Source organism: Falco cherrug, chromosome W (assembly GCF_023634085.1).
Source record: "Falco cherrug isolate bFalChe1 chromosome W, bFalChe1.pri, whole genome shotgun sequence".
NCBI lineage: Eukaryota > Metazoa > Chordata > Aves > Falconiformes > Falconidae > Falco > Falco cherrug.
This window is the reverse complement of record NC_073719.1, coordinates 17437761-17452812: the sequence shown is the minus strand read 5'-3', so window position 1 is coordinate 17452812 and position 15052 is coordinate 17437761. Positions and strand designations below refer to the sequence as shown.

Below are 15052 nucleotides of genomic sequence, written 5' to 3'. Positions count from 1 at the left end.
GTCCCCTTGGAAGTTTTTAAATCTCTTTCTGGACTGTAGTCTCTCCAGTTATCCATGATGTTTTCATAGTGACTGATTTGGCCCTGTCTAGTGTAAAAGCAACACCGGAATGTTGTTTCTCTTCTCCCTAGCCACTGCTGAACTTGAAGCTGGATCTGCTGGAGCTTCTCCCATGGTATCTTCTGACGGATCTTCAAAAAGTATCCACGTTGACAGGATCCCCTTTGCAGGGCAGTACAGGAGCACCGCGATGTTTTAACCAAAAATTACCTGATTTGAACAAAATGCTGGGAAAAAAGCTCTGGAAATCATTTTGTTTACATAGTGCGTCTATAGTTTCTCATCCCACAGTTCAGATGGGAAAATGTGTTTATTGCAGTCCGAATGTGAATTCTATTAAATGGATGTCAAGCACATTGACCTTGCCTGTTGGTTTATTGATGCATAGGTGTTTTATCTTGCACTCGCCACGAGAAGCACACCTATTTTTGTCGGACTAGCAGAATGACTCACCTTGATTCTTGAGCGTGACAGAATTGTCAAAATGTTTCTTGTTAACGTAGAAGCATTATTTTTTTCTCCACTGATGTTCTGTGTTTTAACAAAAGCATTCCCTTTGTTCTGCTTAATCCTTTCACCCTATGTGTTTTTAATGTTTCCAGTGTTACTTTAATGCTTAGGACATCGTTTGATGTGATTTGAGCCTGCTGCTTCAGTCCAGATGCCGTGACTGCTTCTGCCGATAAAGTGAAATCTTTACCAGTGGTCATGCTGGAGGACGGGGCACTTCACGTTGCTGTCACCTTATGCGCCTTAGGTTTAACATTACTGTGAGTGTGTAGCAGTGCAGAGAGAGCTATGTGGTGGGTTTGGTATGTTTGTTTTGGATCACAGGACCACGGAACGGGTGAGGTTGGAAGGGACCTCTGGAGGTCATCCGTTCTAGCTCCCCTGCTCAGGGAAGGCCGCCCAGAGCTGGTTGCCCAGGACCATGCTGGCTTTTGAGTATCTCCCAGGATGGAGCCTCCATGGGCAGCCTGTGCCAGTGCCCAGTCACCCTGATCGGAAAGAGGCATTTCCTGACGTTCAGCCCCAGCCCTCTGTGTTTCCGTTTGTGCCCGTGGCCCCTCACGGTATTCATCGTGGGGTTTGTGTTAAAGGCCGCTGCAGCTGTAGACGTTCCCAGTTACTACATCGGCAGCTGCGCTGTACCTGAAACACTTCATGTGCGGGAAAAATGAATGTTAAAATATTAACTTCCAGTCTCCTCAGTACTTTCCAAACCTTGTATGATAGGGCAGCCAATCTTTTTGTTGCTGCTAGCAGCTGACGATACGGTGGCGGTAGCCCAGATGGTAGCCAGTGTTCTGGGACATTTGTGTCAATAAAAGAAGCAGGTTTACTTATTTCAGGGAGTTACCTGTTACTGAAGATCTGCGTTGTCATTTCCTGTGCACAGAAGTCAGTAGTGATCAGAAGATGACAGAACAAAGTCCCAGTTCTGGGAAAGGAAGAATGGTTGTCCCGAGATCAATTAAGACTGGAAAAATCTGGGGGGTTTACCCACTAATTCAAGGACCTGAGTTAACAGGCAGTGAGGAAAGCAATGAATGTTGCTGTGACGCTGTTCCTTTTTATATGAATACATATTTGTGAAGTTAATATACTGTATTTAATTACAGGTATTCTGTTTCAGCTTGAAATTTAATAAACTTTGTCATCTAATATATGTCTTTGTTTTATCGTTCCCCTTCTTGACATCGCGTTCTACCCCTTTCCCTAACCGTACAGCTCTCCAGAGCGCTCTGCTCCTTTCAGCTCTGTTCGCCGCTGCACCTTCAGCCTGTCCTGGAGGCCAGGCAAAAGGCCAGCATGTGTGTATGTCCTTTTCCACAACTGTGTTAAGACCACAGGCTGGTGTTGGGGTACTCGTGATCAGTTCCCAGACTTTCCCTGTATTTTAGAGCAGTCCTCCTTGTGGTTTGGGCAGAAGGTAGCAGGTGAGCTTCTGGTGGCCGTGGAACGCTGGGAAATCGCACAGGTTTTGATCCCCTGCAAAGGAAAAAGGTGTAAAGAAACTTCTCCAGCCTGCACCAGAGTGGTCAAAGAGAAGTTCAGCTTTTGCCGCTTTCTAGTGTGTCTCCACAGAGGAAGCAGGGACAGAACATGTTGACGTTCACGTTGTGTTGTCAGTCACTGTGATAAACTCAGACGTGGCCTGTGCTCAAGTTTCTTCACCGCTCTCTGCTGCCAGCTCTTAGTGAGAGGGGAGAGCTCTTGGCTGGTGGAGCAGCAGAGCAGAAATTCGGTGTTGGCATCTGCCATAACCGGCATTGATGGCAGTTATGGTGAGGCGTGAGGGGGGTACAGAGAAGGCCAGGCAATTCCTGCGCTCGAAAGTCCATCCCCAGTGTCACTGTGGGGACACTCCTGATGAAGCAGGAGAGGGCATGGCACTTAGGGGAGGCTCTGAGGCCTGGAAGACAGGGAATGTCTGTCCCATCTTCAAGAAGGGCAAGCCCGAGGAGCTGGGAACTGCAGCCTCACCGTGCTGCCTGGGAAGGTGGCGGAGCACGTACTCTGGAAGCCGTTTCCAAAGACTGGGGACAAGAAGTTGGTAGGGAGGAGTCAGCATGGGTTTGCACAGGGTGAAATCATGCCGCACTAACCTGGTACCTTTCTAGCGATGTGTGAGTAACTGAGTGGACAGAGGAAGAGCAGTGCGTGCTGCTTACCTTGGCTTTAGCAAGGCTTTCTCTGGCTTGTGCCCTAACAGTCAAGTTCAGGTTCAGGAGCTTCCTGATCTCTTTCCAAAGGAGAAAGCAAGCGTGTTTCTTGATTTCTTTGCTCAGGTACATTAGAAACCCTTTGGGGTCAGTAGCTACAAGCAGGTTGCAGATCTTTGCAGTCAGTTGTATGGAATAAACAACTCTGTTTCAGAAAACCTTACTATGCCAGTTGCTTTTTCCTCATGAGCAAATGTGTCAGGAGTTTCCCAGGTTTTGCTGTCTTCAAAATACCACGTTGAATCGTGGCTACAAAACATGAGTTTTTCAGTTTCTCATTGGCAGAGCAGTGGTTGAGTAGTGCTGCTGCAGCACTAGTATGTCTACCCAGCAAGGCCTGACTCCTGAAACATCCAGGCATTTGCTTATGATTCATTGCTGATCGCTGCCACTCCGTTCCACTGATGCTCTGCAGAGGGAACAGTTTAGAAAAGCCTTGAAAACAATTCATTAATGCAATAAACATAAAGGACAAATCAGAGACAGGGCAGCTGTCTTCTCCTTTTTGATGTTCCAGCACAGGCACTAGAAATGGGTAAGCCCTTGCTGAATGAGGGATGGGTGAGCTGCAGCTGCTTGTATTGTCTGTGACAGCCATGAAACACTACATTCTTGAAATACAAACGTGGAAATCTGGTAACTCATTTCTTTTTTTCTCTATAAACCGACACCTTCCTGCTGAAGTTCATCATTTTCATATTGGCCATCTTTGTGATAATAGAACCATGAACTTGACCTGTCTTTGCCGTGTTTGATCACACAGTCTTATGATTGGATGCGAAGAAAAATCACGGTTACCTCAGTCATAACCAGTGGGGATTAATGAAAGGGGAAAAGATCAGGTTATTGTATTTTCTTGAAGAGAAACCTTGGGTCGTTCTCTGCTTTCTGTTGCAATACAAAGATTCCACGAAAAAAAAATCTCGGGAGGGGTGGAGAGAGGAAAACTTTGAGCTCATGCAGTTGGTAGGACAGCTTGACCTACATACCACTGAATACTCCGTTGGAAAACTCAGGAGAACCGTCTATTGCTAGAATTCTCAGTTATAGTAGCTGAAATACTTCTGTGACTTTGAAAATGATAAAATAATTCTTGAACATAAACCAGAATTTAGCTGAGAGAAGGAAAGATTTACACAGTTAATTTACTACTTCCGTTTATGATACCTGCTTGTGTATCTTTTAGCTACGTAAGGGTACCAGAATGGGTTTGACTTTTACATAGCAGCTGGGGGGGAGGCAGCGGTGTGTTTTGCCAGAACATATTTTTCATTGGTAAAGCTGCTCTGCTCAATGAGAGACTATCACCAGAGCTGTCCGTTGTGTTGGGTTTTTTAAAGTGATTTATTAATCAAAGATGTATTGTCTGGCAATTTTTTATAGTTATGTGTTGGCTGCAGCAAGTGCTTTTGGACAAAAAAGGAACAAGAATATTTTTTCATTCTCCATTTTATTTTCAAGACTAGAATTCTTCAAAGCTAATTTTGGTATTTTTAGTTTCAAATCAACATTTTCAGAGCAAATTAAGTTGTGTAAAATTAAGCAAACGGGAAAGCAAAACTGTTTGCAGTAGTTTGCTGCTTTTCTTGGTGTGGTTTTGGCTTTGGGCAGCCTCAAAACTGTTTGGGTTTGCTTTGTATTGTTCTCCACCTCTTACTTTCCCCCAGACATACTCATTGAGCTTGGACAATCCGTGACTCCTACTGCTCAAAGGCTGTTGTCTTACGCAAGCAGCTTCTTTCTTACAGACTTCCATGAAACTCAATTTTATCTTTTTTTCTTTGTCAGTACTCCAGATTAAAAGGTTAACAGGAACTGTAGAGTTACATATAGCTTTACAAGCAAGAACTTAAATAGTTAGGCATACTGACTGCAAGGGGGAAGTCAGGATAAAAAAAAATGTAAACCAAATAATACTGTGGCTAAGAGATGAAAAACATATTGCTGTTACTGCATTTGCGAAAATGGTAGCAATTTTTATGGTAAGTAATATTTTTTTCTCAAAGTGACTACAGTTGAATGTGATTTACAGAAATGAGCTGTGGTGTTTTGTTGGGTTTTTTCCCCTTTTCCCTGTTAGTGGGCAGGAAAGAATCAAAGTGCAGGGAGTTTTTTATTGCTGCATTTGAGTATGGTCTTTTCGAACAATCTGCCTGCCAAGTTTGTTAGGAATCTTGCTTAGATGGCACTGTTTGCTACACTTGCTAATAAAATATTGCCAAATAGTAGCTTGAAATGTGTAGGTGAAGTTGCCCTGATAGCTGAGCTGATTTAACAGCTCAACAGTGCCAAACAAAACTCTTCCTCTTTTCTGCCGGTGTGCCTTCCACCTCCCCTTGTATAAGCTTCGTTCAGAATGCTCTGAGATGCTGCAGCTCGCTAGACTGTTGGACCAAAGAAAAGTTCTTTGCCAGATTGTGGAGCTGGATCAGCTTAGCGGAAGGGCTAAAGAGCACCAAAAATGGCTTAATGCTGGGAGGGATCATGGAACTGAAAGTTGGTGCATGGGGACGAAGGAGGGGTTTAGGTTTTGAAGAGGATCTGATTCTTCATCCTTTAGTGGACCTGAGCTATTAAGTTGGCTCCAAGGTATGTAATGCTACCGTTTGAGAAGCTGAATTGTACAACATGTTTTTCAGGAAAAAATGTTGTGCCCAGAAGTTGTGGTAAATTCTTCTGAGTCCCTGTCATGTGTCCGCCTGCCCCCCCGTCAAAACTAAATGCATGATCTGAGTCGATCTGTCCTCTTTAAGACTATACGTATTTTCTTCTGATCTGTTTCTGTTATTTTTTAGAAAGTCTTGTCTTTTTTTGTTGTTGTTGTTTGAATTGCTGATGCAGTAGCTACCAGAAGGCGGAAGATGACCTCACCAAAAGCCAAGAAAGGCACAGCATCCAGAAGGGGAGTCCAGAAGTAAATTATAGATGGAACAACAAATTAAGTTGCTCTTTGCCTTACCTCTGGGTTGTCTTTTTTTTTCAGTTACTGTAGCACTGGAATCTATTTCTTTCCTTTTAAAGTGATGAATCCTGAAATGTTGTTTGTACCTGTTTTGAAGAATACATGTTTTATTAAAATAGATGTTTATTAAATAGCTGTTTTATTAAAATATTTGCATGATTTATGAATACTTCAATACGAATGCAAAGTTTTGCCAACTTTGAAGTGAGGATGTGTTTTCTTTATATACACAAATTCATGTCTTAAAGGCAAACTAAAGTGCTTTTTTCTGCTTTATAATGTAGAAATAAAGCTTTATTTACTTTTGTTGTGGGTACTTTATAAAGAACAGTGGTGTTGCATCTGATTTCTTCTAATTTTGAGTAAGTCCTATTGAGGGCCACTTAGATGTACACCAAGAGGAAGTCTGAAATGGTAGAGACACCTTTCAAATATTTTTCAAGCGTTTGAATTAAAAAAAGAGAATGTAAGACAAAAGTCACGTCCTTGCATTCCAGTTTGTTACAAAATATGTGTAAACAATTATTTGGAGAACAGGTAGTGAATGTTAGTTATTTTTTTCATAGTATTTGTGTTTGTGTCACTTTTCTAATTACTCAGATTTTCTCTGGAAAGGAGGAGACCAGCATTTCAGACATAGGGCCCAGGGCAAAGAAAAGCACAAACCAAAACCCAAGGTCCATTCTCAACTGCCCCCTCAGGTTTTCTTTTTATGTTAGTGAAAAGCTGTAATTATTAATAATTTTGTAAAGTGTCTAGTTCCAGTGGAAGCTTGACTCACATGTGCTTCTCATAACAAAATAATGGTTTACCTTTTTTTCATAGTTGAGAAGCATGTAACCTTCCAAAAACTTTCTTAAAAGTACTTCCTTGCCTGGCTTTGAGTCGTTTTCAGAGTTGTAAGTAAAAAAATGCAGTGTTTAATTTTGGTGTGAAATATCACTACTTTACATTTAGATACTGCAAAAAAAAAAAAAAAAAAAGTTAGGGCATGAACATTATTCTTATCAGGGAGAGTGCTTTATGAAGTTCGGCAAACCAAAATGAATGCATGTGAGCCAGTGGGTGGTGTATTTGTCTGGATGTCCAGTGCTCTGCTAGCTTGATTTTATGTCTGAATCGTTACTGAAATAAATATGTTGTAGCATAAAATGTTGAATGAATGCTGAGGTTGTGTTTTGAAAACAAGGGAATCCATTTTTTCTAAATAAAACTGGAATAACATATTTAAAAGTTCGTTTCTACTCTGACCGCTATACAGACTCAATCAGCAAAGTGTGGCTGGTGACTTTAAGCATAGCATTCTTTTCATTTCAGATGCAAAAACAGGACTGCTAAAGCCTCTCTCATATTTAAAACTCCTCAAACCAAACTATCATTTTAATGACTTCGTTTAATCATTTTGTTCAAAAAGTATGTTACACTCTTCCGAAGAACTGTTGTCAGGAAAGCATATGGTCTTCTCTTGCTGTCTTGCATACTCAAAGTTAATGTCATCCTTTTGTACTTTAGTTGTTTGACATTTTAATTGTTTTAGTAACTTATTTACCAGTAAACTTTCTCTTTATTTTGAAGTTTACAAGGAGTGTGTTTTCTTTTGAGACTGCCAAAGCCAAATGCAGGAAGCACAGATATTTCCATATATTTGAAATGTATGTTCTGAGGTGCAGATTTCGTAAGCCATCCCTGCCTCTTCCCACCCCAAAAAAGTCCTGGAAAAAGTTTGTACTGGCAAGTGTTCTGCAAAGAAAAAGGGTGCTTTCCATCCGAGGTGAATGTTGTTTCAGGGCTTGCCGTTGCTCACAAGAGACTGCAAAACTACAGTCGTGGCAAGCAAGAACGCCTTTGGCTCACTGTGAACTGCAATGATGTTTTAAAGCGTGGGATGGTCAGGATAAGCGAAGCGGAAGGCTGTGATAATCCCTGTAGTGCTACTGTACATACCGCGTGCTGTATGTGCTTGCACACGTGTGTGTTGTTTTGCAGAACAGGGATAGGGAAACAGTAGGATTTTGTTGCCATCCCTGTTTGAAAGTGAAGCCCCCAACACAAAAGAAGCAAGCTGCCTTTAGACTGCATCTGCTGCTCCTGATGGCTCCAGGTGTGTGTAAATATTAGAGAACAGCAGGGTCCTGCATTCCCAGAGCCACGTGAGCAGTGCCGTGAAGACAAGTGTCCTTACTGGTATTGCAGTCATACTCCCAAGCTCTCCTGCTGTTTCCAATCTGCGCGCACAGCCGTGAAGAAACCGGACTGACATTTCCAGCACAGCAGGGAGACTCTTGAGTAGGGAATGTAAAAGACTCCGCTACCTATGTTTCAGAGTGGCCACTATACATGATAAATCTTCACAGGAGAGCTAGTCGGCACTTCAGCTGATGGTGTAATGAGGCTATTGATAATGAAGCACGGAATGCTTCTTTCAGTGCTTGAACGCTTTGCAGACATTGTTTCTATATTTTTTTTCCTTAATCTAAAATATCTGGCGAGAGAGTCAAATTCAGGATGGGTATAAGATATTTTTTAGATGGTGCTGCTTTGCTAATTTTTACAGGAATATTTCCCAATAAGTTAATCTAAAATGATAATGTAATTCCCGATGTCTGTTACAGCTAGCATTAAGAAGGGGGTCAGTTGCTTTCCTGAGTAGTTTGACAGACTTTACTCACTGTTTTATCCTGGTGAGCTGCCAGATTTGGGATGCCATAATAACAGTAATGCAATTAGGTTTTCCGCACGTTGTCTGGTTGACTTCTTAGTTAAGAGTTTCTTTCCCTTTGGGAATAAGACTAGACAGACTGTCATTTGCTACTACTAATTCTGCTTAGCATTATCACTGGAGCTTTTTTTGCAATTAGCTGTCTTAGTTGGCTCTTAAATTTTAATAGCCAATTGAAGCTACATTTTAGCCAAGTTCCCTATCTAAATTGCATTCAGTCCATTAACAAAGTTGGTTCAAAGGCTCTTAAAACAAAAGCCAATAGATGGTGGTTGGCACTCCCATGTTTGCAGCAGTAGCAGTACCAGCCTCCAATGAACATTCTCAAGAAATGGCACTTCCTTCTAGCAAAGGAAGTGAACAAAGAATGACCAAAGTTTGTTTTGGGAAAAAAGGCTGATTATGCAGAATACTTGTAGAAAAAAAATAAAATTGAAGTGCGTCATTTCTGGAAGAAGGTGGGGGAGATGCAGAAGGGGGAAATTAATGGTTCTGCTCAGACTTGACAGGTTCTGGAAAAGCCAAATAAACGAAGTTATGTTTTTCTCCATTTCAGCTGATCAAAATTATTAGCAAAACCATCTGAAGCACCTTCTGGTGGAATCGTCATCTTGCTGAGTTTAGTTTGTAAAACATCCTGCCAGACATTAAAAAAACCTGTAAGCATGCCAGCACATAGGCTCAGAGCACCGCTTCTCTAGTTGATAGACCCTATAATTTTCTTTTATACTGAAGACCATGGCTGGATACCTCAGCCTCCCAAATAATTTAACGTAACATCAGTCTGAATTTTTTATCCCTAATAACACTTGTTTAAATTAGATTTTTCTCCTCTTTTCTTTCTTTAAGGTGTAGACAGGAGATTAACAGCCTTTGGATCATCCCGTGACAAATAATGGCTTTCTCAGACTTTTCTGCTTTTAAAAAAATAAATAAATCTTTACTGCTGTGAAGACATCAAATATTAATACTGCTACAGTTTTAATACAGAGTCTACTAGTTGCTGATGAGTTGTTTCAAGGATGGTTTGGTTTGCAATGCCCTGTATGTGTGATGATAGGTAAGTATCAGTGGCTTCATTGCAGGAGGTGTGAGGCAAACCCCAGATTATGTCTGAATAATCAGTGCGTGTGTGTGTATATATATGTGTGTGTATATATATATATGTATATATATATATATATATATGCTTTTACCAGCATATATAGTGGGACCTAAAGTAGAGTTTCCAGAGTGCACCACTTCCATTGTTCAATAAGACGTAGAGCTGGAGCTCTTTGAACGTGAGTTGGATCCTGTTGCTTGTAGCTGACCTGCAGTATCAAACCGACTGGAAATGCTCTGTGGCAGTAAGTGCCGGTTCCTTCATCTCTCTTGCTGTTCTGGGGGTGCTGGGCTCTCTGTGGTGATGCAGTGCTCAAAGGGAGAAGGAATCTCATCTGTCTGACGGTTGATTTTCATGATGTCCTTTCTCACAGGTAGGGAGAAAGCAGATGTGGTGGGATCAGCTTCTCTGGAAATTCCTAGAGTCCTAGTTGATCTCATGGATAGCTTTATGCAACCGCATGCTAACTCACATGCATTTCAGTTTTCTTCCCCCATATTTTCAAGACTGAGCAGCTGAAGATTTAGAAAGGTGATTCTATGAATTCTTGCTTCATTTTCGGCCTTCTTTATCTCTGTAGATGATACCTCTATAGCAACAGTTTTGGGGGTTTGTGTGTCTTGTTGTCTGTTTTTTTTTTTTTTTCCTTTTCTCCTGAAGTGATACATAAAAAAGGGAATATACTATTTCTGTGAACTGTTTTGCCTGGATGCAGAGTAAGCCGGACAGCTTAGAAAAATGCAGCAGCTCTAATTGGATGCTACAGACTAGTTTTTCTCTGCACTGATGTGCCATGTTTTTAAACGTGAAGTCAACCAGCTGTATTGCACTTGTACTTCTTTCTGGTTGTCTGTGTTTCATCTTATCTCAATCAAAACCTGTCTTCTTTCAGACTAGAGCATATCCTGCTCATATAGGCTTTCATGCCAGATTTTAATGCCCTTGCATCTAGGTCTACTGCATACAAATAACTGAACTATTTTCAAATGGACCTCAAGTTCCACAACTGCCTAAGCTGCTGACAAGTGAATCCTGACAGCTTTTTCTCCATCACTGTGAATGCTGCAACAAGCCAAAATTGAGGCTTTGCATTTTCTCAGGGATATCCCAAACAGTAAAAGGGTTGTGGAGGAACTGTTATTTGATGGGAGAAAGATTGCCTCCCGTATTTCTGCCCCTTGTGTTGGCAGGTCAGCTTTCCAACCCTGCAGACCTTAGCTGCTGTGATGGGTTTTCATAAGTATACTCGAAAGAAAAGTGACAAGAGCACAGTGAGACAGCTGTGGAGTGTAGTAGAAGTGAAAAGAAAATAGACGTTTATGAACTTTCCGGAACTAATTCCTTTTGCCGAACCACTCCAGACAGGAAGAAGCTGGCACAGTGGTAATCTGCATCTGCAGCTCCTGAGAGAAGGAAAATGCTTCTTTGGCAAATGGAGCAAGAAACCTAGAAAATTAAGGATTAATATGTTCATTTATAGAGAAGCAGTGAGAACACAGTAACATGAAATACAACCAAGGAGGATGCATTTAGAAGACAAAAGAGCCCTGGAAGGGAAGGTACTTAGCTTTGTTAGAATGCAAAGTATAACACACAGTCCTTGGAACTGGTGAGTTGCACAGCTGAATGTTAAAAGAAATTAGTTCATACCACAAGAAATACACAATCTGTGCCTTGAAAACCTGAAGGTACTTTTCTTTTCTGCCAGGAGAGGAGTGGAACACTGGATCTACTTGAAAGTAAGTAACCCTCCAGCTAATTTTATCTATCTGCTGCTAAACTTCAACAAAAATAGTCTTACTAATAAACTGAATTCCTTTCTGAAAACAGATATATCTATAAAAATGCCTTTATTCCTGCATTCTCACTAATCTGTCATTATGGAAATGTTTCCTTTGGAATGGTGAAGGTGGATCTGCACTAGCACATGTGCAGTCCCTGACTCACTTCTAATAATGCTTGGTGATAGCCATAGAGAAAGGTATAGAGTAAACGGCACCACATTCAGAAGACAACATGGTGCTGAAAATATCTGGACATGGTCTAACAGCTAGTTCCTTTTGTCACTGATGGAGCTGATGATCAGTAATTTGTAGGATTTGGGGCTTTTTTAATCAGTGTTGTCAAACCTGGGATGAGGTGGAATTTAAAACTCTCTCTTACCCAGACCAAATGTTATTTGATACACCACTTTAGAGACTGACGACATTTTTTGCCTCTGTTATCTTCATACATTAGCTGGTTCCATGTGTGGCAGTGAGTTACCTCACTGATTGCTTATTTCCTTTCCTCAAGTCCAAGCCCTCCTAAAAACAGCTTTGAAACTTGTCATCCATTTCTGGTGTAAGTGCAACACAAGGTTTTCTCTAAATCTGACCAGAATACTTTTTTCTCTGTGTGGAAACTATTCTGGTTTGGGGATGAATTCCATTGTTTCTATGGAAAGCTTGAGTTTTCTGAGGTGGTAGCGCCCAAGATATCATTTGAAGCCAGTAAGAGCTGCAATTATCCGGTATCACTGAAAATCAGGTTTATGTTCCTCTAAAAATACACCCCTTGCCTGCAAGAAAGATGATGATATTTTTGGCTGTTTAGCACACTGCTGATGTATCTTTAAGAGCAGTGATAGAAGCAAAATTGCAAGAGAGGCCCTAACAAAGAATGAGCAATTTGTTAATGAAATTGCAGGCTGCAAGACTGTAACTCTTAAGCTAACCCACAGAACTTGTGCTTGAACTTGACATTCCAAAATTAAAGGTACTGTGAGCAAGGCAATGAGGAACCACAGGCATGAGAAACAAATGTATTGAAATGTGTCATGTTTGTGCTGTGTTCTTCACAGTTTTTGCCTGTTGGCTTTGTTTTAAGCTCTTTCAAGAGGTGGTTGTCTTCTTACCCATGTGCATAGTACCTCGGGTACTAGGATGTGAGATGTTGAGTGCTGATGGTGAAGGGAATTTTCTTTTATCAGGTATTTTGCTTACTTCATGTCAATATACTTCTTCCTTCTGCCTTCCAAGAGAATTTTTTGGTTAGTCCAACCAGTAGTTTAGCTTTATTAGACTAATTATTTAGCCTCATTAAGCTAATTATTAGCTTTATTGAAATTGGCATTGCCCTGAAGAGCACTGAAAATGAGAGGAGCCATAGCAGACCTGAGGCACTGGCAGGCATTGAAACAGGCCAGGGCACACCAGAGCGATGTGCTTAGAGCTGAGGAAATGGAATTGCTTTCCTGGACAGGCTCTCTGATTCTTGCCTAGGGTTGAAGTTCCAAGGTGTGGGCCTTTCCCACAGCAATGGTTGCCTTGTTGCTTCCTCTTCACCACAAAACAAGACAGAGCCATCCACCTTGGGTCTTCCCTTCATCTCTGTCAGTTCTATTCAACCTCATTTCTTCCCCCTTTAAGTGCAGACAATGTTAACTGCTAGTTGATGCACTTGTGATCGTACAACTGATGTCTAATCAGAGCCGTGCTTGCAGTGTTCAGAGCCCTGGGACCAGAAGTAAGAGTCCTGCACAGGTACTGGGGAAAAAAGGTGGAGGAATTAAACTTCGATATGTCTTTGATCATTCAGACTCTGAAGAAACTCGGAACAAATCATCGCTGCATCTTTCTGTTTTCAGAACGAGGTTTTTGAGAGCAGTCAAATTCAACAATTACTGTTCTGGAAATTTAAACAGATCACTAAAATACATTAATATTTTTGCTTCCTCCTCATCAAAGTATTTGATTACCATTTGATGGTTGGAGGACTTCACAGTCAGAAACCTTTTGCCTCTCACTGTTGTATCGTTTGCAAAGAAAAAGTAGAGTTCAAGACCTGCCCCAGCATTCATGCCTACTTTCTAGCTCCTTTTGAGAGGTCGAGGGGTGTTAAGAGTAGCACATAGCCTACAGAGGGCATACACAGAAGTGATACCAAATGGAATGTGAACTGTTTCTGAAATGTCTAAGAGCACCTCTGATGCGGAGCACAGTTCTGAGAATTAGGGCATGCTCTTCCTCTACAGTTCTTTGCTGTGGAAGAAATGGACAAGTCAGTGGATTAATTATGTAAAACTTGTATTTAGTTTTGCTTCCCATTAATGATGAGGATAGCATGCATGGGAATTTATTTTTACATTCAGGATGTCTTACAGTTAGCCGATTTTACCAAAGTTAAGATTCAGTCCATTCTCCATCTGACTTTTCTGTTCTTATCAGCAATCCTGACACTTTACTGATGAGATATAAATATGAAATGGAAGACTCTACAAGCTCAAATGCAGCAAAAGAGCTTTTTATAGGGCTCTTTTCCCCCTTAAGCTGCTCTGTTCTGCCTACCCTAAAAAACAAGCAAGCACCAGAAGAGAAGAATTAACAGCAAACAAAATGATATAAAGGGAGACATTTTTCACCTGTCCTTTTTAGAGGGGTAATTGAAAGAGACAGAAGTCAACTAAATTTAGTACACTAAACCAATGTACAGTGCTGTGAGTTCCTCAACCTACTGGATCAAATACAGTTCTTTAAATCCTTCCCATTGCAAATGCAAGGAGAGAGAATAAAAAGAGGCTTTGTTTTCAGAGTTGTTATTCAGTTAACTGTAAAATAATTTCCAAAGATAAAAAGATGTCCTTAATGCTTTACACAGTGTGGATTCAGGTTGGAATCTTTTTGTTCTGCAAAAAGTTTCCATCACCAGAATCTCTTTTCTTCCTTGTTCAGGCATTTGAAACCCACATTCAGACCTGTCAAGTCTTACACTTGGAGAATGAGACTCATTCAGTTGATTCCTGTCTCACATGTTTCTATAGATAGCCTGGATACCAGTCAGAGAGCAGATTCGCTTTACAACAAAGTTAATCTAATGGGTTCATGGGGTCAGTAGCACAATCCTGCTTCCTTTTGCTGCTCCCTAGTTACGTGTTCCTGCCCCCTTTACCGTGCCAGTGTTGCTCATTCGAGCCTGTGGTGAGCTGGCTAAACCTGCTGAGTGTACATCCCTTTTTTTAAACAGGGGTCAGGGTGGTGGTGGTCTTTGTTTTCAGAAGGAAATTTTAAAGGCCCTTTTTATCTAAGAAATAAGTATTTTTCCCTGGCCCGTAATACTTTAATGTCATCTGTTACTGGACTGGACGTGAACCATTCTGGTACTGGCCAAAAGTAGTTGTTGGGCAGCTCTGAATACATGTTCTGTCCTAAGAGCCCTACACTCTCTGAGAAATTCCCTTCTGCCTTCAGACAGTAGAGAATTAGCCAAATACCTGATCAAGCTGCATCATTGCCCCTCATCACTGGTATTTTCCTATTGAGAAATACACATCATAAGTTGCATGTGAAAGTCAATTATGGAAAGCAAACTTAGGAAGGCCGAAAGAAGAAATGAAATCCCCTCAATTACCTCCATTTTCTGGCATTGCTTGTAGTACTGGAGCCTCAAGCATCACTAGGTGTTGTCACTCTCAGCATGGCACTCGCACCACACTTTGCTGC

At 41.2% G+C, this 15052-nt stretch overlaps 1 pseudogene; it reads left to right on the top strand.

The window, feature by feature from the left end:
- The window catches only part of LOC129734550 (ankyrin repeat domain-containing protein 26-like), a 57430-nt pseudogene extending 55705 nt beyond the window's left edge, over positions 1-1725 (top strand).
- Positions 1726-15052: the final 13327 nt, after the last annotated feature.